Source organism: Cebus imitator, unplaced genomic scaffold, assembly GCF_001604975.1.
Source record: "Cebus imitator isolate Cc_AM_T3 unplaced genomic scaffold, Cebus_imitator-1.0 Scaffold303, whole genome shotgun sequence".
Lineage (NCBI taxonomy): Eukaryota > Metazoa > Chordata > Mammalia > Primates > Cebidae > Cebus > Cebus imitator.
Window position 1 is genome coordinate 889,673 of NW_016107618.1, and position 24,948 is coordinate 914,620.

The 24,948-nt window shown below is 42.4% G+C and overlaps 1 long non-coding RNA gene across 1 annotated transcript; it reads left to right on the top strand.

The window, feature by feature from the left end:
* Positions 1–955: 955 nt before the first annotated feature.
* LOC119467548 lies at positions 956–9,741 on the top strand. Its single transcript, XR_005196085.1, has 3 exons — positions 956–994; positions 8,272–8,427; positions 9,600–9,741. It is a non-coding gene; the product is annotated as an uncharacterized LOC119467548 (long non-coding RNA).
* Positions 9,742–24,948: the final 15,207 nt, after the last annotated feature.

Here is a 24,948-nt window from a genome sequence, read left to right on the forward strand (position 1 = left end):
AGTTAGAGGCTGAACTCTGACAAATGAACACCCAGTTGATTTATGCTCAGCATGGTGATTGCCAACAGTAGTTTATTTTTTATTTACTTATTTATTTTTGAGATGGAGTCTTGCTCTGTCAACCAGGCTGGAGTGCAATGGTACAATCTCAGCTCACTGCAACCTCTGCCTCCTGGGTTCAATTGATTCTCCTACCTCAGCCTCCCAAGTAGCTGGGATTACAAGTGCTTACCACCATGCCCAGCTAATTTTTGTATTTCAGTAGAGACAGGGCTTCACCACGTTGGCCAGGCTGGTCTGTAACTCCTGATGCTAACAGTAGTTTAAATGGTAGTGAGCCCATCAAGAGGGTCAGGATCTAAGACTTTATTGACAGTAATGATACGGAGTTGAGTGTTCCTCACAGAGCACATGTGCAGAGAAAGCTACTTAGGGGAAAAAAAATCAGGTCCTTGTGGGCTCACAGCAAAATTCTGTGACCAGGTTTTTTCTGCTTAGAGTACAGGGGCTGTTTTGCTTAAAACATTGAGCAGAATAGGAAACTTCTTTGTCATGTTTCTGACAGCAAATCATCATATTATTTCAGAAACTTCATAGACAAATATTGCTATTTAACTTTTCCAGAATCCTCCTTCCCAGAGACCTTTGGCTTTCTAAGGGAGCGTTAGATTTGTCATCTTTGGTGAGAGTTCTGGAGTGTAGGTTATGACCTTGCCATTCGTCAGTTATGGGAATTCGTTATGGTGTTTTAATTACGTAAACAGTATTTTTTATAGGTATTAAACATATATTTACAGCATTTTCTTGAACATGGTTTCTCCCTTCCCTTCCCTTCCCTCCCCTCCTGTCCCCTCTTTTCTTTTTCTCTTTTAAAGAGACAGAGTCCTGCTCTGTTGCCCAGGCTGGAGTGCAGTGGCACGATCATAGCTCACTGCAACCTCCAACTTCTTGGCTCAGGCAATCCTGTCAGCCTCCCAAGTAGCTGGGAATACAGGTATGTGCCACCATGCCTGGCTAATTTTTAAATTTTCAGTAGAGACAGGGTCTTGCTATATTGCCCAGGCTGGTCTCAAACCCCTGGGCTCAGGAGATACTCCTGCCTTAGCCTCCCAAAGTGCTGGGATTATAAGCCTGAGCTACTATGCTCAGCCTTTTTTTCTATCTAGATAATAGAGTTGTCATTCCTTCAAAGTGGAGTCCGTTTCCTCAGTGTGCCACCATTTTATTTCTGAGGAAACATGAATTATCTATTAAATTAATTTTGTATGAATAGATGACGGATGAATGTACAGCTTCTGAAAGCTATTTACTTTTGAATAGAAGATTCTGTGAGACACAGTACTTTAACTCAAAGGGATGTGTCTTCAATCAAATATTTGGTGTGACGGGGTGCTCTGTGCATGGTAGGGGCAGGGAATGTGGGGTTGGAGAATGTATTTTATCATCTCTGAAGCCATCACATGTGTAGCTGGCTGCCAGACCGTGAATAAAACCATGTGCCCCATGGCAAGCAAGTGGGACCAGACAAATAGAGACAGGGAGGAACAGGCAATGAGGGGATCGGCGTGGGAAGCTCAGAAAAACAGGGTTGCAAGAGGAGTTTCCTCAGCCACATCAGATACAGCTAAAAAGTCCAAGGGATTAAGAACTAGTATTGACTATGTGACTTGGCACAATGGTTCAATCTGATGATTCTAAAAAGCAATTATAATGGTGTGGTGAGCATGAAAGCTATATTTCTGATGTGTCCAGAGAGAATGAATGGTGTGGTGATTTCGCTAGTAAAGAAGAGATCAGAATAAAGCAGTATTTGAGGCAGTACTAGGGTGAGCGTGAGAGGAAATGATGCTAGCAGTCTTGCTGTCTCATGGCCAGTCCACAGAAGAGCGGGGCCAGGATCCATCTCTCCTGAGAGCAGCCTAGGGAGGATCTTCCGTGGAGGAGGAACATCAACATATTTGGTGACAGAAGGAAAGGACCATTGGAGGATAGGGTGAGAATGTTGGAGAGGCAGCTGGTTTTTGGGAAAAAGAGAGATCTCTTCTTTTAAGGCTGGGAGGGTAGATCAAAAGGCTGATACAGTGAAGGGTGCTCTTTGCCCAAGGGAGGCAGATGGAGGAGCACTGTTGGGTTATGGTGCTCCCTGGAGAATTCATGTTGATGGTCAGTGAAATTGCGCTTTCTCTCTCTCTCACCCACCTCCCCCCACATGCACACATACTGCTCCCCCACCCCCAAACTTGCTAACACACAATAGTGCAATAGTGAACAATGGACAGACATTTAATAAGTCTTACTTGAGCTGATTCTTCCCCTTTTCAAGGAGTTAATCTCAAAATAGTTACTATGATTAGCTATTGTGGATTTAATTGAGGAGATAAAATTATTCTCGTTTTCATTGTTTATATCTCTTTAAGTTCAAGTGTTTTTTAGGACTATTTTGATGCACTTCTTTGCCTACAGAGTATAGATTATAGCAGAGATAGCTACACTTTACAGAGCCCGAGATCTCTATCCTCCCACCCTTCTCTCCTCCTCCCACCCACTTGCCTGCCTTGCCTTTCTTCCTTTTCTCTCTCTTTCCTTCCTCCCTCCCTCTTTTCCTTCCTCTCCCTTCTTTTCTTCCTTTCCAAACTGATTTCTAAACATTGAGTACATCCTAAGACTAGGATCTATAAAATAGCCTTAACAATGTTATCAGAACTAACTCCTAACCATGACAGGGTATCTCTTTAAGTAGAATAACAAAAATAATAATAATAAAAAATCTACCAGTGCTATTTTGAGTAGTGTTTGGGGGCTCAGTGGACAGCATGCGCATTCTGTAAATTTCCTTCCTATGTTATTTTGGTTTTGCCTGTTAGGAAGTGCTAGGAGAAAAATAATGGGTGCTTTACAACCACCATAAGAAAAGAGCCAGGATCCTTTCATTTCGTGTTTATGTGATGACAAGTCTGCATCCCTGCTCCATCTGCTTATTCCCATCTGCAGTTTCAGGACAGGGAACGAAGAGCTAAAATGATAGTCTTCTTGGATTTGTATCACAGGATAAAGCATAGATCCCAGAAATGAATCAGTAAGCTTGTATTTCTCCAAAGTGCAAACATCCAGAGAGCTCACGTTAGCAGAGTGTATTTCTAAAAGTGGGGGCCAGTGCGGAACCCCACCTTCACAGTTGTCACCCAAGGCTTGGCATCATCCTGAGGTGCTGTCTGGACTATCAAGAGAGATTCCTTCTTGTTTGTTTTAGTATTCAATTGATTTCATTTGATTTTCTAATTTGCTGAAAATGGATAGAGCCTTTCCCAGAATATTTGATTAGCAGGGGCACTGAATTTCTAGCCATTTTCTGTGAATGGGGGTTCTCTGGACAAAGGGAAAGAAAATTCTTCTCTATTTCTTTTTTCCCCCTGAAGATGCAATGAGACTGAAGAGACAGAAACTCCCTTCTTTAAAGCATATTGTGAGAGGAGGAAGGAATTGCCTTTACCTACCTTGCCTATCCACCGGAGTTCAATCACAAAAGGCACTAGCACCCACCAAAGGGTTAATTTCTAAAACCTGACTGCTCCTAGTGAAGCTGACGGCAAGTAAAGCTGCTTCCCTGGTCTAATTACCCACTGAAAGCGGGGGTGGGAGTCGAGTCTCGGCAGGAGGCACATGCCCTACCTGCCTGAATAGTTAGGCTGCGACGTGCCTCGTTTTTAATCCTATACACAGCCCTCTCTTCTGTTCGTTGTTATTTTCCTTCCTCACCTCTGGACACTTCGGCACATTCGCTTGAAACATCGTCACAGGAGAACTCAGCTTTGACAGAAACCTCTCTGAAAATTTTTTTGCCTGTTCTGGCTTGCACTTGAATAATTTTCCATCAACAGCACGTCTGATTGAGTTGGCATCACAAACCCTTTTGTATGCTACTTTTTTTTCTTTAAGAAATATTAAAGTCTGAATAAAACTGGAATAGCTGCCTAGTAATGATCTCATTATATATAAATACAGAAGTGCTCACAGGAGAGATAATGACTCCAAGACTCAGGTATGCAGCGAATACCTATTATCTTCGGAGGAGCCGGCCCACGTTCGGCACTCCTCCACAGCGCCACGCAACCTCCTTTCAGCTTCGCAGAATACCAAGGGCTGATTGAAGCTGGGAATAGAATTTTCTCCCTCCCCCTTCATGACATATGTTAGGAGATGAAAGGAACCTGGGCTGTGTGTTTACTCTTCATTTGGGAGTTTCACATGTTCTGATTGATCGGAATGACAAAAAGGCAGAAGGAGAGACATTTGGTGCTGGCTGAAAACCAGATCCATTCTCCATGTGAAGTTTCCTCGTTTGGTGAGGATAATTGTGATGAGGCGGTTCTGGGTATAGACGCTACTGTAAGACTTTTAAAAATAACAGGCCTACCACCCAGTTTGAATTCTTATGTAGCAGAAGAACAAACACAGATGGTGGCAGTAGGAATGGGGGCCTGGGTGGGAAAGGCCCTCCTAATGGGGGGTTGACTAGTTATTAGCCCCCAGTCATTTTTTCTGGCTGCCAGGACCTAAGCAGATGAGTTTAGCACATCACAGAGGACTGCATGTAGGGTTTGATTCCTGATATGGGCTAAGTAATTCTGGAAAAATGTTTACTCCCTGTGATTGGCATCAAAAGAAGGAGTTGGGTAGAGGAGAGGGTAGACGATATTGTTCTACACGTTCTTGTCAGGTTCTAAAGGGATATTTATTTAAAGGGGTATTGCAACCTGGGCAGCATAGCGAGATGCTGTCTTTACAAAAAAATCAAAAACTTACCCGGGTGTGGTGACACAGGCATATAGTGTCAGCTACTCAGGAGACTGAGGCAGGGGGGACTTCATGGGCCTGGGAGTTTGAGGCTGCAGTGAGCTGTGATTGTGCTACTGCACTACAGCCTGGGCAAGAGAGTAAGACTCTGTCCCAAAACAAAAACAACAACAGAGAAAAGGGTCACTGCGAGGTACCACCTTAGACCAGGAAGAGAGGAGGAATGAAGGATGAGTGCTTGGCTGTTTCTATTTGACTGGGATCATAGGCTTATTATTCTCTTCTTATTTCCATATTGGGGTCTATCAAAATACAACACAGTTTTATAAGCATAATTCTTTGGCAAGAGGATGGGCTGGCTGGTGAAAATATTTTGCCCATAGCTAAAAGTTTCATGCAGTAAATACGGTATGCTGTTGAGCAATGATGATACATTCCTATTAGTTGAGAAAGTTACTGCCATAAAATCTAAAGAAGGTTTAGTCAGAATAGACAAGGGCTGATGTGGCCAGAGGAAAGCCCCTGGTATCGGGTGGGACTATTTCCATGGTAGGGAGAATCAGGACAGATGTCCTTGCTCACTATTGGATTCATGCTGTACGCATGCTATTTGACACAATGCTACATTTTTCCTTACTTTATTAAGTAATGACGTTTGTAATGCCTTATCTCCAGGGAAAGAATCTTTTTCTCTCCTTCTAGTACTACTGGTGCTGTTGGGATCTGGGAGAACCGTGTTTCTGTCACTTGTGCTCAAACTTCCTTGTGTGACAGCAATTGAATATGGATTCAATTGTTTGCAGAAATGAAGTGTTCGAGCCCACCTTTGTATATGTTCCCCCATTGCTTATGGAGGTATCTGGGAGAAGTCCGCAGTACAGTAATATTAGCAAAATACATGTTCCCTGTAAGACCCAATTATGTCTCAGGGTGCCTCCTTTTTTATGATAGACATCACAGTAACCTACTACCCTTTGACATGTGCCAGGCTCTGTGCTACGTGCCTTCCACACTTTATCTCATCTGAGCCTCACCATTCTGTGAGGCGGATACTTTCAGGCCGTTTTATAGATGACGGATGACGTCACAAATAGTGACTTGATGTCCCATGGAGAATCACTGGTTTGTGGCTACAAATATTTGGAGGCTGTGGAGGCAGGAGGGGAGATGGTTTACATAGGCGTCTCTGAATAAATTCATTATCTCCTCAATACCTTTGCATTTATCTAACTAGTTTTAATGGACACTTCAGTATTCAGCCTCTATGGTTTGGGATATCACAGAAACACGAGGCACAATCTCTGCCTGCAAGACACCTCTAATCTAGTAGACAGGAATAGAACATGAAAATACTATCGTGTGAAACAAACTTGGATTTGGTCTTTTGTGTATGATTAGCTCGTCTTTCTGGGCCTAAGCTTCTTTTTAAGAACTAGGTGATTGGACTAGATTAGAGGTTAGCAAACTTTTTCTGTAAAGGGCCAGAGAGTAACTATTTTAGGTTTGACAGGCCATATGGTCTCTGTCACAACCATTCAGCTTTGCTATTATAGCATGAAAGCAGACAAATATATGTTACAAACAGGCATGGCTGTGTTCAAATAAAACTTTATGTATAAAGCAATTGAAAATAAAAATCGGGTGGGCTGGATTTAGCCCATTGTTGATCAGGGGTTGATGTTTTTAGGCCTTTTTGGCTGGAAAATGCTATAATTTATTTTCCACATTCCACATTGATCCCAGCTTTGGAGTATGGGGACATTTCTTTGGTTTTTCTCTTCTTCGGGAGGAGTCTATAAGAAATGGCAATAGCAGTGATCCTGGAGAGGCACCAGGAGGGATTCCCAGGGATGTTCTGATTGAAATCGCAATGGGAGAAAGCCATTAAAAAAGGTGGGGAGAAAGAGCCCATTAATCAGAGATGGGCACTGCTGTTTTAGTTGGAGATCTGGCGATTAGCTCAGCAGGAAGACAAGGAAGACAAGATGGGGTAGGCTGGAAACATGGATTTCCCAGAGGCAGAATGCTAAAGAAAATTCCTTTTAGAACAAAGTTGTTACATAAATTCTTATGTAGGTCTTAGAATCCAAGACATAGTCAATAATGAAATTTTGCTTGTATTAGTAAACACAGTCACCGTAACAATCTAACAGAATTATAATAATCTAACACAATTTAAACAAATTTGATTTTTGTGGAGTCTATATTTTCTACTTGAAAACTCTCTCATGTATTATTTCCATATATTTAAATAACTGGATTTTCCAAGACATAAGAATAAATACACAATTGTAGGACTCTTTCTGTTGCAAGGGACATAAAAACCCTGTTCAAACTGACAAAAAAATTTAATATATGGGCTTGGAATATAGAACAGTGCAAGGGAATACTGGCTTTGGCTGAGAGGGTCTGATCCAGAATATCAAATGAGATCATCAGGGCTTATTTCTTTGTCTCTTTCATTTCTGCCTTTTCTCCCCACTTCTGTTGGTTAAGCTTCATCTTCAGGCTGACTTCTCCCTGGGTAGCAGGATGCTATTGTAAGACTCAACCCTTTATATGACCAAATACAGTTAAGGAGCAAGAGCTCTTTGTTCTCAAAAGCCCTCGCATAGTCTCCTCATGTCTCCTTGGCCCTGACTGGGTCATGTGGCCATTCCTAAACCCATCTCTGCAGCCTCAGCCAAGCTGGGCCCACCAAGTGGTAAGAATGATGGAGGAGAGGTTCCCCAAAAGAGGGCTGAATTGAAATTGCCAAAAAGAGGAAGGTGATTATTGAGTGACAAATAGCAGATGTCCAGTGCAATGCTACTTCATAATTTTCAAAACACTTTTAAGACTAACTCATTTGATTTTACAAAAATTTTACAAGAATATCTCTGTTGCCTGCTATTGTTTCCGTTTTCAGATGAGAACACTAAGGCTCAAATGATGTCTTCAAATTTGCAGAGTTGGTGAAGGAGATTGTGTTACCTTTTCTCTCTTAGCGATGTGATGTCTGACCACTGTACAACATAACCATTACCTCTTCTGTTTTGGACTAGATGTCTGTTATTGTCATCTAAAATTCTGTTAGCATTTTATGTAGCTGTATCACACTGGCTTCTCCTGATTTTAAAGCACACAGTAAAAGCCCCTCTGGCTTTTCACATGATTTCTGGCAAAACATAATGTACCTAAATTGGCATTTTGAACTTAAGTGCAGGGTTGTGTTTATTTTTGTGGTATCTCATATAATTTTTTCCTATTGCTCCAGCCTGGCAAGAACTTTGAGTCACGTGGAATCTCAAATATTAACTATTTCTCCCAGATTTATACCATCTTAACATTTAACAAGCATTATCTGTTTTGTCTTCCAAGTAATTGCTAAGAGGATTGAACTATAAAATATATGTAATATTGATTAATTACCAATTTTAAGTTGGAATGAAGCCTCTAGTGAGATGTCACAGGACTCTATCTGCGGTTATTCCACAGCTTTATAACTGATATGGATGGAGGCTAAATTGACATATTGAAAATGCGAATCACTTCGCAGATGGAGGATGTCTTCTCATTTGACCTCTTGTCTCACATTTCTGATATGAGCAACATTTTGAGATGAAATGCCAAATTATTGGCCCAGAGTCAGTGGTAACTATGATTCTGTAAAACTCCTATATCATTTATCCTGGATAGAGTCAGGGAAATTGTAGCTCCTCAGTTAATGTTAAATGCCTGCAGTGACAATAATAATAATAAGATAATCACAGTGGTGACTGAGCCTCACAATCTGTGGACATTTGGTAGACAACACGTGCTCTCCCAGGGACTTAATTTTCCAGATTAGAACAGTGAAATTTTATAACTCAAAGATAAGTTATACAAAGATTTGTATAGTCCTAGAAATATTATCTAGGACTTTTGATTGTCAGTCCAAGGATGCTCAGGCAGAGAGAGTGGTGGATGGGTATTAGAGTCATAGTCATCTGCTGGTAGGAACTGCAATGAGGCTTTTAAACCCGCTTGCTTCCATCACAGAGCTTTAATTTGGGTTTGGTTCAAATAGCTTTAGAGGACAATGAGAGATTTTAATGCAAATTAGAATCAGTTATTATTATAATTGATTTAAATAAGATTGAGAAACAATCATTGTAAAGTTTAATTTCTCTAAAAAGACTTCTTTTAAGATTGGTTTCAGCCACAGGGCAGACAGGAGTGCTGTTAGTGCCTCTTTGGGAAGGTGTGGGGAGGGGACCATGTTGCTCCCCACCCCTGCCACCACTTCCAGTAGACGAAGGTGATCAGTTCCTCTTCTCTCCTGGATGACGCAAGCACAGCTATTCCTGGGCTCTGCTTACTTCTCCCATCTCTGCTCCCTCACCCCCACGCTTAGATCTTGTAGAAATGCTGCCATTACTTAGGTATTTCATAGAGAAATTTTGCTTTCAAACTGTAATGAATAGGTTTCAAAGAAAGTGAATGAAAGCTATTCTTTTCTTCCCTTTTCTATGAAGTGATTAGCCGTGCAGTCTGGAAAACGGTTTCTATTTAAAAGTAAAAATATTTAGAGAGCAAACATCCTTCCTCTCTTTCCAAAGGCACTCAGAAAACAGGAAAAACAGCAGCTTGCTCCCCTCCTGCTCAGTGCCATGCCCCCCCCAATATCTCCCTGTGCCCCGCTTTCTCATGCCACCCCTTCCTACCTACAGGAAAAGGTTATCAAGGTGATAATAAGTGAGAAAATGTCCCAGCCTTGTTTAAGCCTCAGCCACATTGCAATGCTTAAACGAGGTTAAATGCCTTTGTGAACCTGCGTTTTCTAGCCCCTTGGCCAAGCGGCCCTAAGCCAGCCTGATCCAGCCTCGCCTCGCCTACTCTCTGCAAGAGACTCCCGGGTACAGGATGATTGAGGTGGCCCCAGCCTCCCCACCAGGTGCTGACTTGCGCTTGGAAATTCAATCCTCTCAAGGTAATTCCTCAGCTTATAAAAAACTTCTGGCAATGAATTCTGAATGTGATGCCTCCCACGCCAGGCAGGATAATGGCAGGCTCGCTGACTTCCAGAGACGCTGAGCCTGGGATGGGAGGGAACATCATAGTGGCTGAGGCACTTTTAAAGACAGGACTTTTGTGGCCTCATTAGGAGATTGCTAGCTATTTCTGGAACACCAGCTTCAATCTTCTCTCTTCTGAGGTCCTCTAGATCTCAAATGACTTAGGGCCTGTCTGGGCCACCCCTAGGCTGCAAGTGGTCAAGACTTGTACATCAGAGAAAGCAAAACAGTGCTTTAGTCTTCTCTTGGGTGGAACTGCCTGAGTTGCTTGGAGTGACATCTTGGTGCTAAGTTTGGTGACCAAACTAATTGTGAAAAAATATATGGAGTTACCATGTGAGATCTGCCACCGCCTACAAGCTGGTGGACATGGACATCACCACAAAAGCAGATGGGCTACCAGGCTTGGAGAAATCCCTCTCCATGCACAAAAGTTGTCTAGAGATTCTGAAATGACCATCTGCCTTTAAGATTCTTTGGATCATTATTCTCAAGTTGTGAGAATTTTCCCTTCTTTCCCTTGACCACCCCAAAGACTGCCCAGTCCCCAAGCGCAGAAAATCCCGGTGGTGATTGCAGATGCTGCTGTGACAGTCCTCAGTCTCCTCTTGGGGATAGCTTTGCTGTGGGAGGCTTTGAATGTCCTTGTTGTCCCCTAGAACTTCAGCTCGATGTCTCAGGATGTGTTTTGGCAAGTGCAAAATCCAATAGTCATTGAACCCTTGATAATCTTTTATGCCCTGTAGAAGTACGTTTTTATTCATCCGTTTCTTCAGGAGGTAAGAAATAAAGCTGTTCCATTCTAGGCATAAATTAGCATTTATAACAATGCAGTGCAAAAAAATGTAATTTAAATAGAACTGATTAGAATTTTGATAGGGCACCAAGGAACTTCTAAACAAATGCTTATCAGGTAATGAGTGGAACAAGTCATTTATTTTAGTGGTTCAGTTATCTGTTCAGTGATTGGGTCACAGTTTTCCAAACATATACAGTGACTGTTCATTAATTATGCACTTCTCACTCAGTAATTGTCCAATTTAACTAAAAACTATGAGCTTATACGCAAAGCCACAGAGGACAGCAGAGGGAAAACGTAACAACCTAGATAAAAGTATATTTTCCTTTCGTAATAACATTTACTAATTCAAGGACTCGGCGAGAGGCGAGCTATTGTTAGACTTTGGCCTTGCTCTTGTCTTTATACAACAGACTAAATTGCTCCCCATTTGTTAAGCAGGGACATTTAAGCTCCAGAGTGCCGAGCTTTGCAAATGAGGCTACAGGAGCTGGCATTCAGCCTGTCTTCGTAGGTGTAGCCTCACCTTTGGATCAGTCTGCAACTTGACAAACGCTATTAATTGAATCACATGTTTTTCTTCAGGTGCATCATCCTGGAAAATGTTCTGAATCAGTCTGAAAGGTTAATTTGCAGGATTTTTCTCCTTTGATAGCTTGGAGGTTTTTCTTTTATTAAGAAGACTGGAATGTTATCCTTGCTATTTCATGGGGTAGTCCAGCTCACATCTGGGACATTCTTGCTGTGGTTGCTCCTCTGCTGTATCATTAGAGTCAATGTTCTGTTTTACCTATTGATCATCTTTATTTATTTATTTATTTTTTTGAGACAGAGTCTTGCTCTGTCACCAGGCTGGAGTGCAGTGGCACAATCTCAACTCACTGCAGCCTCCGCCTCCTGGGTTCAAGCAGCTCTCCTGCCTCAGCCTTGTGAGTAGCTGGGACTACAGGCACGTACTACCATGCCCTGCTAGTTTTTTGTATTTTAGTAGAGACAGGGTTTCACCATATTGGCCAGGATGGTCTTGATCTTCTGACGTTCTGATCCACCCGCCTTGGCCTCTCAAAGTGCTGGGATTACAGGTGTGAGCCACTGCGCCTAGCCCCTATTGATCATCTTTATTGTAACTAAAAATCAGTTTATCAACCCTGTTGTCTTGATATAATCTGGATGTTTGAAGGATGTCACTTTCTGGAATGCAGATGAGAAATTAAGTGCTAGGAAAGGTAATAATTTAAACAGGTAATAATTTGCTCAGCATGAAACACTGTTTTTTTTTTTTTTTTGAGATGGGGTTTCACCATGTTAGCCAGGATGGTCTCAATCTCCTGACCTTGTGATCCACCTGCCTCAGCCTCCCAAAGTGCTGGGATTACAGGCGTGAGCCGCTGCACCAGGCCCAAAACATTGCTTTTAAAGGGAGAATCATCAGTGTGTTATAGTACTAATGTTGCCCACCTCACCCTGGGTGTTTTCTTGTACGAAGGACTTCCAGGCATGTAACTCTACAATGTGAGTCCTGCTTTGAATGAGCACCTACTATATGAGGCTGGTAATAAGAAAGGGCGAATGTTGTCCCATGATCTGGTGGGCTAATGCTTGGCACAGCGATTTGTGTGAGTGGCACTGGTTTTTATGCTGCTGCTTGAACAGAGTACACCTCCTGTCCTCTTGTCCTTTGAGTAACAGCTGAACGCAAAGCAAGCATCTAAGGCAATACCCAGTGGAGGCATCTAATACATTGCTTGTCATTACTGGATTAATAAAGCTGGGGACTAGATAAGGCCCAAATGTAGGCAGTGGAGTGACAAGCATGTGTATAGAATTTCCTTCCTGTTGGAAAACAACAGCAAATATCTCTGAGAGAGAGTCTTCGTTGCCCAAACTTACTGTACTAATGGGGAAGAAAAAAAATGAAAGTTTGTCATTGCTGGAAGAATTTGTAGTGTTCTAGCTTTGTGTTTGTAAAATTTGAGCATCATTTGAATACATATGTCTTCTAACATGTGTCAGTCCATTTTACAGCTAAGTAAACTAAGGCAAAGGGAGGGGAAAAGATTGCCACACTCACAAAAGAATTCTGAGGCCTGGGAGAAATAAGGACCAAGTATCCACCTCAAGGAAAGTTTAAAGTCCTTTTCCCCATACGTATCCCTATGCCTCTCTTTTAAAGTAAAAGAGGAGTGAGGTATTGCTGATATAGTTTTCTACAGGGATGATTTTGGTTTAATGAATTATGATATTTGGAAATATGCTAAGAGAATTAACTACCTTAAGACAAACAAATGGCGAATGGATAAAATATTTTGTTTGGGGTAATTTATTTTCTCTGGCTATGTTAACTCTTGAGCAATTAACTAGATTATTTCCCTAATGTGAGCAATGACTATATTCATGCTAAACAATTAATTGAACAGTTGTTCCAGGGTAAGCACTGGAACTCTATTATTTTTTCCTTCTCCTCATGTCATCTCCTTTTCCACACATGCCTGGCTGTCTCTGGAAGAGCAATTTCCCCAGCATAATGTCTATGTGAAGATTGTAAGCTCTCAAAAAAAATCATAGCAAGGAACTATGGCTGCACATTTATTCTCAGCAGATCTCCACATATCTTTGGATTTTTATGTTGTGCTTACTTTACAATCACTGAGTTCCATGTTATAATGTCTCCATTATTTTGGTGGGCATATTAGAGCTGATTGTTTCTCTCAGCAGCCTTCAACCGCCCCCTGTGAGACCTCCACAGCTTACCTTATCATAATATTGGAAAGCAATTTCTCTTTACTGCTGTGAACCAACGCCGGAAATCCAAAATGCTGCTACAGTCATTAAGTGATTTCCAATTAGTTAATTGGTTTTACAGGCTGCTTCTTTCTAAACTGTACCTTAAATGAAAAGGAGAACCATCCATTTTTGAAAAAGGAAAAAATCCTAGGGCCTTTGGGTTTTAACATCCTAAAAGCATAGCATTCTTTGGAAGAGACTTCAGTAAAAACACCAGCTCTGCAGAACAGAAAATTTTATTATTATTACCACAGAAAAAGAATGGAATCACTCTTTTGGCTTTCCCAGATTGTCCAGGGTTTAGTTTGCCCACTTTAACGTTAGATCAAAGGAAGACAGGCAGATTATCACAGAACAGCACAGAACATGGAGACTTTCTTGATCAACACTAGTTCTTGTCTAGGGAAGCTTCCTGGGCCTCTGTGTTGGGTGCCCTAGGGCTGTGTATGCTTGGCTGCTCTGGGATGCTATATTAAACCTCACTGAGCAGTAGGGGAGAAGTGCTTGAGAATGGTTGGAAGCTGCTTTTTGGAAAGGAAAGGGGATCTGATTATGTCTATGGACTCGCAAAAGGAATGGATCGAAGGAAGCCTGAGAGGGTTGGTCTAGAATATTTCTTGTCAACACAAGTGTTGTTAATGGTAGGGCCATAAACACAAATTGTGAACAATATTTGATTTACACAGTGGGGTAAATAAAATAGGATAAATACTCAAGAGGGTAAATAGGATAATAACTGATTTACCCAGTAGGGTAAATCTTTTATCTGTTTTCCCTGATAGAGAAAAGTTGGCTTTAATTGTAGATAAGATGCCTACAAAAGTAAATGCAAAATTTTCTCTTTATTGGACAAAGATGCAGCCCATTAAATCAGAAACTGCAGTGTAGTGGGGCTAGAAGCATGGACTCTGGAGCCGGACTATCTGGGTGGACATCCTGACAGTCCCTTTCCAGTTGTGAGCTTTTGGCCGAGTTACTTGACCTCTCAGTGCTCCAGCCTCCTGCGAAGTGGAGGAGAAGGATGATACTGTAATCAGGGGACAGGAGCAGGGCTGCAGGGGTCCCAAAGAGGCTCACCGTTCCCCAGTGGGATGTGTTTTCCCAGGTCCTTGGGCCTCACTCACCCAAGAATGGGAGAGGGCCCTGGTGGTGCGGTGAGCTCATTCAAGTAAATATTGGACCCAGAGAATTTTGCAGAAAAACGATTTATTAGGCAGAGACAGAGAGAGAGCGAGTGTGCACGTGAGAGAGCGCGAGCACTCCCACGCTGTCATGGGAGGGGATCCGGAGATGGAGTCCGCACAGGTAAAGAGAGAAGGCTCCCACCCTGTCATGGAAGGGAAAATCCGTGTAGGTAAGGGAATAGGGTGAATTTAACCCTGGAGTTACTCCCACTCCATTCAAGTTTTTTTCCAGTGAGAGGAGCTTTTCCAAACTTCTTCTGGAGTGATTGATCTTTGACTTTGATGCTGGATTGGCTGTCTGGCTCCCAATAGAGCCCCTCCTTCCAAGGCTTTTGGTGTTTTTTTTAAACAAAGGGAGCTCACCTGGGCTGTTTAGCTTCCCATACCTGGGAAAGTTAGACAGAGAACTCTAGGCTCCCGGAGCAGGGGTGGATAGAAGTATGCCTGGGAAGTTCTTGCCTTTGAAACCACACCCCTTGTGGACTTGGGAAGAGAAGTTAACATAGTCCCTCAATACCATCCTCACAGGGTTGTTAGGAGGAGTAAACTTGTGGTTACAGAGCTGGAGGCTGTCATCCTAAGCAAATTAAAGCAGGAACAGAAAACCAAATACTGCATGTTCCCACAGATAAGTGGGAACTAAACATGGAGACACATGTACATAAACATGGGAGCAACAGGCACTGTGGGCCAGTAGAGGGGAGGGAGGAATGGAAGGGGGCGTGGGTTGAAAAACCACCTAGTGGGTACTATGCTCACTATCCGGGTGCAATATATCCAGGTAACAAACTCACACATGTACCCCTGTATCTAAAATAAAAGCTGAAATAAAACAAATCCCTTAGAACCAGAGCTGATACATTTTTTAATAAACCAAATTTTATAATACGACATGTTTTGAAAGATTCACCTTTTGATCTCTCCTTTGAAGAAAACCTCTCATTTTATGGTTTATTATCCATGAGAACCGATACTCCAAGGAGGCCAATAGATAAGACACAGGGCCTCTCTGGAAGGAAAAGTTCATCTGTTAAGTGTGTGGGGTTTAATGTGTCTCCAGTCCCCCAAGACTGTTCCTGTCTTAGCATAAATAATATCCAGCCCAGTCAGTTGGTCAGTCCATCTGTCAGTCACCTGTACTGCCTGCCATCAGCTCTTTAAGACAATTTCATTATTCCAAACTCACACAGTGCCTGCTCTTTTTGTTAAAGAGCAATGTTTATATATAGAAGTAGATGTAGGTTAATTCAGAAAGGTAGAGGAGGCAATGATTGGGATATTGGGTCAGGAAAAGACAGTGAACTTCCTTGTGTGTGCTTGTGTGTGTGTGTGAGAGAGAGAGAGAGAGAAGAGAAAGAGAGCGAGAGGAAACAGACACATACACACAGACACAACACAGAGACACACATATGCACACACAGCCCGGTAGGAACAGAAAATCTTCCATGTGAGCAGGGACCATGCATGACAGAGTCAGTTCACTGGTGAGAAGGAGATCAGGGACGTGGGAGGGGTAAGGGAAGCAAAGAAGGGAGCTGAGGACGGAAATCCCCATCCCTGGCTCTGGTGTCTTCGTGTCAGCTTTAGAAGCAGTTGGTTCATCATTTTAGCAGCCCGGAGTCCTTTAGTAATGACTTCATGGATTAAAATTTAAAACCAAATTAAATGTGTTTACGAAACAGCACCCACACTGAATTGATAACGAGCTGCCAAAGTTGGGCTTGCAATGATCTGGGTCCCGATCTCTGACAGGCTGCACGTGCTGGCGGTGGTCCCGGTGCTGTTCTCGGGGGGTAAAACTGCAGCCACCCTTTCTCCTGTGTCATTCCCCTCCTGCCTAAGTGCAGCACTTTTAGGTGATACGCTGGTGGGCACGAGTAATGCATTTATTTATAGATACATATTTGCTGGTTTTGAGAGTAGTAACTCTGTTAGAAATTTGTTAGCTTTTTTTGGTTTGTTTTAAAAATTTTTCTTTTTAGGTTTCCTTATGCAGCACATCCATTCTGGCTGAAACCATGTTTTGAGAATACTAAGTATGAAATCTCATAATTACTTATGATTTTTGATGGTGTCTACTTTGAGAGTGAAATGTTCTCAGGGATGATGGGTCCCCCTGCCTCCTTCCCCTGCAGCTCCTTCGTTTCTAAACACCTTGTTATTTCAGAGAGGGGGAATTTTTCCTTCCGATTTTATGGAACAGAATGAAGTATTTTTCGTCATATTTTGTTTTTAGAACAAGAACTGCTCTTTCAAGTTGTTAATCAGTATAAAGGAAAAGAGGCATCAAAGGGAATGCTGCTGTGTCCTTTCTAAAGGGAGCAAAATGTTCTTCTTGTAATGAAGTATATTGATAGATTTATTTCTATGGTCCATGAAGATAATTGGGACTCAATAAATATGAAATCAATCAGCAAATAACCTCTTCCTACCCTTGGGAACTTAGGATCTACTGAAACAAGATGAATGGCATGCATCTTTATCTTTTTAATAACCTTTTGCCCTCCATTTATGGGAAACAGACTCTTAAGAATTCCCATCCAGGGATCCTGAAAGGTTTGGCCTGTTATCTACTTAAAATCATGTATAAGCCAATGAGAAGATGCTTTAGAATTATTACCTGAGGAGCAATATTGCATGTGAAATGGCTCCCTTAAAAAAGAGTTAATTTCTAAAAATAGCACCGGAACTGAACAGTGTGTGGCTGGTGGTGATGGCCGAGTGGTCGGCAGTGTGTCTGCAGGGTAAGGAGAGGGGAGGGAGTACCCTGGGATATGACTGTGTCATCTGCTAATCACAAGACGTAAAACCACAATTCAATTACATGGGATTCCATGCTAATATTCCTCTTGTCAATGGCTTTTCTGTTTCAGAAGGCAGCAGAATCCCACTGCAGAGTCAATGTGTGCCTAAAGCCTGATTAACTGTATTGTGGTGCACATGGAATATTTAGTCTCTGGATATTATTTATGTTGAGACAGGAGCAGTCTTGGGGGACTGGAGATGCATGAAACCCCACACACTTAACAGATGATCTTTTCCTTCCAGAGAGGCCCTGTGTTGCTGTCTGGGCTCCAGTGGCCCCGGGGAAGCTCTTGGCTTCTTCCTGACCTCCAGTAAACCTGCTCTTCCTGCTTACCATGCATTAGAAACAAAATGTACTTGTTTAAATCGATATCAGGCATTAAGCAGCTTCTGGGCTTTATGTCAGGGTCTCTGGAAGACGAGGTTATCCTCTGTTTGCACTGGGGTTTGGGTAGCAGGAAATTTAAGACGAAATAGGCTAGAAGTTTAATCCTTGGATGCATTTAGTCTTGTGACTGTTAGTTGGCTCTCAAGTTTTCACGAAGCGCCTTAGTCAACAGGAGGGAAGGTGATGTCCTCAGTTAACACTTCATCTTTTCCTACTGCTCTGCCTCTTTTTACCTTACGCCTTCCACCTGGAACGTGCTTCCCTTCCCTCAAGTTGCTCAATCTCAGCTCATTCTTCAAGAGACAGCAAAAATGCCACGTTGGTCTTCCTTGGTGCCTTCCTTCATTAATTCTGGAACAACCCACATCTCCACACACAAAAAAAATCGTACCCAGGAAGCATCATAATATTAAAAGGTGGTAGACATTTTTGGATTAGATCGGTCTGAGTTTACCTTCTAGACCTTACAGTTAGTAGGTGTGCCTGCTAACGTTACCCACCCACTTTTAGCTTTGCTTTGCTTTAACTGTAAAATGGGGATGATAACACTAGGGTTTTTAGGGGAGTTAAATGATATATTAGTCTTTTTTCATGCTGTTGATAAAGACATACTTGATACTGACTAATTTATCAAGAAAAAGAGATTTAATAGACTCAAGTTCCATGTGGCTGGGAAAGCCTCACCATTATGGCAGACACGGCCGCATGTCTTACATGGTGGTAGGCAAGAAAGAGATAGAGCCAAGAGAAAGGAGAAACCCCTTATAAAACCATCAGTTCTCGTGAGACTTATTCACTGCCATGAGAACGGTGTGGGGGAAGCTGCCCCCATGAGTCAGTTATCTCCCACTGGGTCCCTCCCACAACATGTGGGAGTCATGGGAGCTACAGTTCAAGATGAGATTGGGTGGGGACACAGCCAAACCATATCAAATGATGTCACTAAGTACAGGACCTGGAGGAGAATCCTCGATAGATGTTATTCCTTCAATTTTTCCTAGTTCATTTAGCTAACTGTAATTCTTAATATTTTTGGGGCCATGGATCTGTTTGAGAATCCGATGAGAACTATGGTTTCTTCTCTCAGAAAAAAACATATGTAAATACATTAAAAAAATTTCAGACAATTCCAGGAACTTCCCTATAGTCCAAACAAGAATCCATTAGGGGTGGTTTTGATCCCTAAGGGGTTAACCACCCTACTTTCCTCCAATAGCCATTTTATGCAAAGCACCTGAAAAGAGCCCTTCCATTTAGAAGGGGCTGAACAAATCCTAGTTAATCTACGAGTTTCTAAATGGCAATCAGAATCACCCCATGCCTGGAGAAAATCTCACTCTAATTTTTCCTTATATTTAGTTTTGAGAAGCTGTCATGTGCAAGTGACAGAAATACCTCTGAGCAGAGAGTCCAGTCCTTGACTGACATGTCTTCCAGCTGGCCTGCCATACCTTGTTTGAACAAATTTGGCCTTTTCAAAAAAATTTTCCCTTTCTTGTCGGACTCTACCCTGCAGTCCTGTATGTGCTGCTACCCAGCCAGGAGACGTGTTCTGCTGACATCTCTCTCTCCGCTCCCTGTATGGAATTTATAGAAATTATTCTTTGGTTGGTCCCAGTGTCTGTATTTTGGCAGGCCTCCTCATCTTCTGTGTGATAACCGCTTTGCAGACAGTGCAGCTGAGGTTCTGCCGAAGACTAATGTCACCCTTTGTCAGATGCTGTCTGGGTCCAGGGGTTACCAACAGTTGCCCCTCCCCTCCTCACGTCTGCTGGTGCAGGTTTCCTCTGCGCTATATTTAAAAGCACACAATGCTGTGTGTAGGGCTGGCTGTGATCCAGTTCATTTGAACAAAGTTAGCAGTGAACCTGGATAATTCAGGCACCTCAGAATGTTTTTTATGGCCCGCACTACCTGGATTGGTTTGTCTGACTGTGTACTGCAAGTAAATGAACTGGATAATCGCTGTATTTCTATTCCACTCCGTGCTGTGTAGCCTGCGCCTCTGGAAACAAAAGTTTTCTCTAAAACAAAGTCACTTCTCAAGAACAATTATGCCCCCTGGGGGTGAATATCTTTGTCAATGTGTGCCAAAGTATGACTAAACAAATTGGCTCAAAAGTAGCTTTTCCCCATTTGACTTTCATTTGATAGTTTCATCGAAGATCAATGAGGACAACAAAAACCTCTAAAAACAAAAACCAAACCAAAGTTTTCTCCCCACTTCCCGTAAGTCCTTCTTATTGATGTACTCCAAGCCAACTGTATGTTTCAGGCTTTATTTAGTTATTCTATGGCTGCATTTTATTTTACTTTAATAAAAAATGTAAAATTTGTATATACTTGGGTGTATATGTGTAGACTTCTGACATACGTCTGTTGCCTAGTGGTGAAGTCTGGGCTTTTCGTGTACCCATCGCCTGAACAGTGAACACTGTGTTCATTACTCAGTAGGTACGCTTTCTACCCTCACTCCTTTCCCACCCTCCTACCTTTTGTAGCCTCCAGTGTCTAATATTCCACTCTGTGTACCCATTGCATATTCTTTCTTATAAGTGAGAACATACATTACTTTACTCTGTTTCTGAGTTATTACACTTAGAATAATGGCTTCTGGTTCCATCCATGCTGCTACAAAAGACATGATTTCCATCTTTTTTAAGGCTAATATCCCATAGTATATGTTTTCTTTATCCAGTCCTCTGTTGATGGACACTTATGGTGATTCCATCGTTGCTGTTGTGAATAGTGCTGCAATCAACATACCAATGCAGGTATCCTTTTGATGTAATGACTTCTTTCCCTTTGGTTATATCCCCAGTAGTAGAATTACTGGATCAATTAATAGTTCTATTTTTAGTTCTTTGAGAAATCTTCTTTAGGTCTTTATGGCTGCACTTTAGGCATCTGCATTGGTGAGTTTAAAGATGCTGTGGAGCACAGCTTTTCAAACTTTAATGTGCATTCAGATTAACTGGTGGTCTTGTTAAAATGCAGATTCTGATTCTGTGGGTTTGGGGTGGGGCTTGAGAGTCTGCATTTCTAACCAGCTCCCAGGTGATGCCATTATTTCTGGTTCATGGGCAAATCTTAGAGAAGTCTATAGCCTTCTTCTGCGAGATACCTGCACACCATCAAGCTTGTCCCAACATATGCCAGCCTATGCGACATCTTTAGCTTCCCTACTTGGCTTGCTGTTTGTCATACCCAGTTCTGTTTTCTTACAGCAAATCTTAGTGAAAAGGCTCTGGTCTTGAGGGAAGAGCAATCAAATTAGAATGAAATCAAGGCAGGATATACCTAGACACAACATATTATCCGTAAAGATACACCGTTACCTGCCAGCCCTTATTGGCTTCTCACTAGTTATTTAAACTTCTAAGTAGAAAATTGTTCATTGCTCAAATTTAGAATAGTCTAGAAAAGTACAATGAATGTTAATTTCCAAAGTCTTGAGTACTTGAGGTGGCAATTTTTGGAGCTTTAGTTCAAGACAAGAACATCTCTGCGCATAACTATTCATCCTTTTTGTCACTCCTATTAAATGCCATTCCTTTTTGTTTGTTTGATTTATGTTTCTTAGAAAACCACCTGAATTGTTTTCTGGAATGAATTGGGTGTATATTAACAAATTATTTATGTAAACATTTATTCCTTCAACACTGAATGCACACTATGTGTAAAAAATTGTGGTAGTGACTTTGCTTCCAAGTTAATAAAGCAAGCCAAATCAATAAAACTCTGTGGGTTTTTACTTCACATCTGAATAATGAAGGGCTGGACTGGACGATCCTGAGTTCTCTGAGAGTGTGTCATTCTAAGAACTGGGAGAAGCTGAAGCAGTAACATTCTGCCTGTTTGTCACTTTTTACTGTCCAACACAAAAGCTTTTCTTAGCTTTTTCTCTTTCATGGCGAAGCAGAGAAGGCATGCATCTTTCTGTGCGTGTGTTTGATGGCCATGGGGCGATAAGTGAGGAAGGAATGCTTCCCTATGGCAACCTGGCTTTCTTTTCTTGGGAAGAGTATTCCTAATAAAAAAAAAATCCTACACAGTATTCCTATATTCCTATATGTAACAGCTAGCCCATCCAGTGGGCCTTCCCTTTGCCCCCTGAGGTGTTTCCAAAGATACCGTAGATCTCTGTGGAAGTCAGATGGAAAGCCACTGCCCTTAAGTAAGTTCTCTAAGAGACAGACTCCAAGCCACTCCATGCTGTTTCTGTGTAAATAGTGCTGGGGATGGGAAATCTAATTTAGGAAGTCAATATTTCAGGGTGTGGAAATCTGAGTACGTCTAGGGACCTGAGGAATGAGGAGTACAGAGGGGCCATTTCCTTTTGAGGATAGTAAGGGAAATAGGAAGGGCCTGGCACCTGTGCACAAAGCTGAACAGAGCAGGCCTTTAACGCCTCATGGTTTTCCTGTGCAAGGGATGGATTTATTTTCATAATGGAGAGGCTGACCCCCGGGCTGGGCTTGAAACAAGAATGAGGGGTGGGGAGAGAGAGAGTGAGGGAGAGAAGGAGAAGGAGATAGAGACAGAGACAGAGAGAGAGAGAGAGAGAGAGAGAGAAGGCAGTGAGAAAGAGAGGGAGAAAAGGAGCAGGGGCAGAGAAGGGGAGAGAGAGAGAGAATGGGAGAAATGCATCCAGTCTTTACTCTCTGGGTCTGGTGGGCAGGAAATGAGGCAGAGCTGCTGGGAGCCCATGATCGATGGTGCGGAGGGGCTGCTCCTGTCCTTGCACTGCATCGGTTCCGTTCACATTGGGTTGGCTTTGGAAGTTCCAATCTACAAACCACAGGGGCTGGGTGAAGTCTCTAAATCAAGCATTTCTGTCTTTACTGTCTTTGGTGTCTGTGAAATGCTGAAGCACTGAGTGGAAAGATGAGTCCTAGTTTTTACTTAAGCCAGTGGAGCATAAGCCCTGTTACGGCCTTTAGGCACATGGCTTTTTACTTTATATATATTTATATATACTTCCTCCCCCTTCCCCCGCCCCCTTTCCTTACAGAATGACTAAAAGTGAAGTGTTCCTTTTCTGTTGTTGTGAAGGCTGCTGTCTAGTTGAGTTGCTTCTGTAGGAAGAACAGTCAGTGTCATTAATTTTTTTCCCTGTACTGTGTGGGCTGGGAACATGAAACTGACTTGATTGATCACATTGCCACTTCAAAACGGGAGGCTTCAGAGGCAGGTGGGTGAGTAGGTTGGTGAAATACTTCAGAGAGTTAATGCATTTGTGTGGTTATCAGCAGTACCACCCTTTGGTAGATGGATGACAGTTTGGATCAGCTTGAGTGTGAGGGGCTGGGGTAAAAATCAAGATGGAAAGAGAGAAGTGAGGTTAAACTAAAGGGAGAAAATGACTCTGCCTCAGCCCCACTGAAGCTGTGATTGTGACTTGGACTGTGGGTGTTTCCTTTAAAGGCAGATTGGTGCATGACTGGAGGGTTAGTCAGGGTGGGAATGGAGCTGGAAATCATGTCTTATAAGGAAGCGATCACAGAGCAAGTCTCTTTAATGGCAAAAGAGAAATTTCTACTTTTGTGTGTGTCCTGTTTATTGCATCAGTTCTTGAAAGGCTGTTGCAGTGAAGAGATTTGGGATTCTGTGTGGCTTCCAAGGAAGAATTGGAGCATATTTTGGCTCCATTGAAGGAGGACTATTGAAACTGAAAGGGCAGCTTCTTGTAAGAGTGAACTTCTCCTCAGGCCCTGGTTCAAGCCAATGCTTTAAGGGAGATGCATGGACTGGGATGTTTTTGGCCTGGATGACCTCTAGAGGCCTTTAGAAGACTGTCAGACAAAGATTCCATGACATTTCATAAATGTCCTCCCTATCTCCCATAACAACTCAAGGATAATTTCTGGCCTTGCTGAAACTATATATCCTACCCTGGACAGAATATAGTTTCCTGTAGAAGTGGAGTCATAATACAATAGCCTGTTTTCCCTTTAAGAAATAAGAAAATTGTCTGGATGTGGTGGCTCACGCCTGTAATGCCAGCACTTTGGGAGGCCGAGGTAAGCAGATCACCAGAGGTCAGGAGTTCCAGACTGCCCCGGCCAACATGGTGAAACCCCATCTCTACTAAAAAGACAAAAATTAGCCAGGCGTGGTGACATGTACTGGTACTCCCAGCTACCTGGGAGGCTGAGTCAGGAGAATCACTTGAACCCAGGAGGCGGAGGTTGCAGTGAACTGAGATCGTGCCACTGCACTTCAGCCTGGGAAACAGAGAAAGACCTGTCTCATACAAAACAAAACAAAAAACAACTGCACACACACACACACACACACACACACACACACACACACAAGAAATAAGAAAATTGAAAATCTTAGTTTTTGTGTAGTTGTAATACAGGAGAAAGAACAAAGAACCCAGAATATAGAGTGAGGCCCTAGCTCAAACATTTATTTGCTGTGCGATATTGGGCAAAGCCTCAGTTTTTAAATTAATAAAATGGGCCTAATGTTATTACCCTTACGAGGTTGTTATAACCATTAACTGAGATAATATATGTGCCTGAGACAGGGCCTGGTACAGAGTAGTCACTCAATAAATAGTGGTTATCCTCTTAATCTCCCAGGCAATTAAAAAGAATACAGTCGGGTATCTCTTTCCCAGAGAATAATAGAAAACCGGATAGAACAAGAGAAGCCCAGGCATTACCTGGCCCAGCTCTGGCAATGCCCAGCTGGACACCTCACTGTCTACTGGGAGGTGGCAGCATTTGGCAGAAGTGGTTCTAGTCAGTGGGAATTACAGCTCTGCTCAGCAAGGGTGGCAGTACCAGTGGGACAGCCAGTTTGCCACAGAAACAACAGTGATGCCCGGCAGATGCTAGTGGGCAGCAGCACAGACTTCCCTGGGAAAAATTTCAACATCCATTTAACAAATATTTGCTGGTTACCCACCATATGCCAGGTAATGGCAATGCAATGCCAGGGGGACACAAATGGTGGGCAAAACCCATCGTGGTCTCTACTTTGTGAAAGTGTTCAGATACTGGGGCTTGCATGAGCAGACAGAAGCAAAACATGAATAGAATTAAGCCATTTTTTTTTTTTAAAAACATAACCTCATCTCATTCCACAGTCTAATGAGATTTGGAAGCAGGACGCCATGTATTATAAGGTTTGCAGACATGCTGA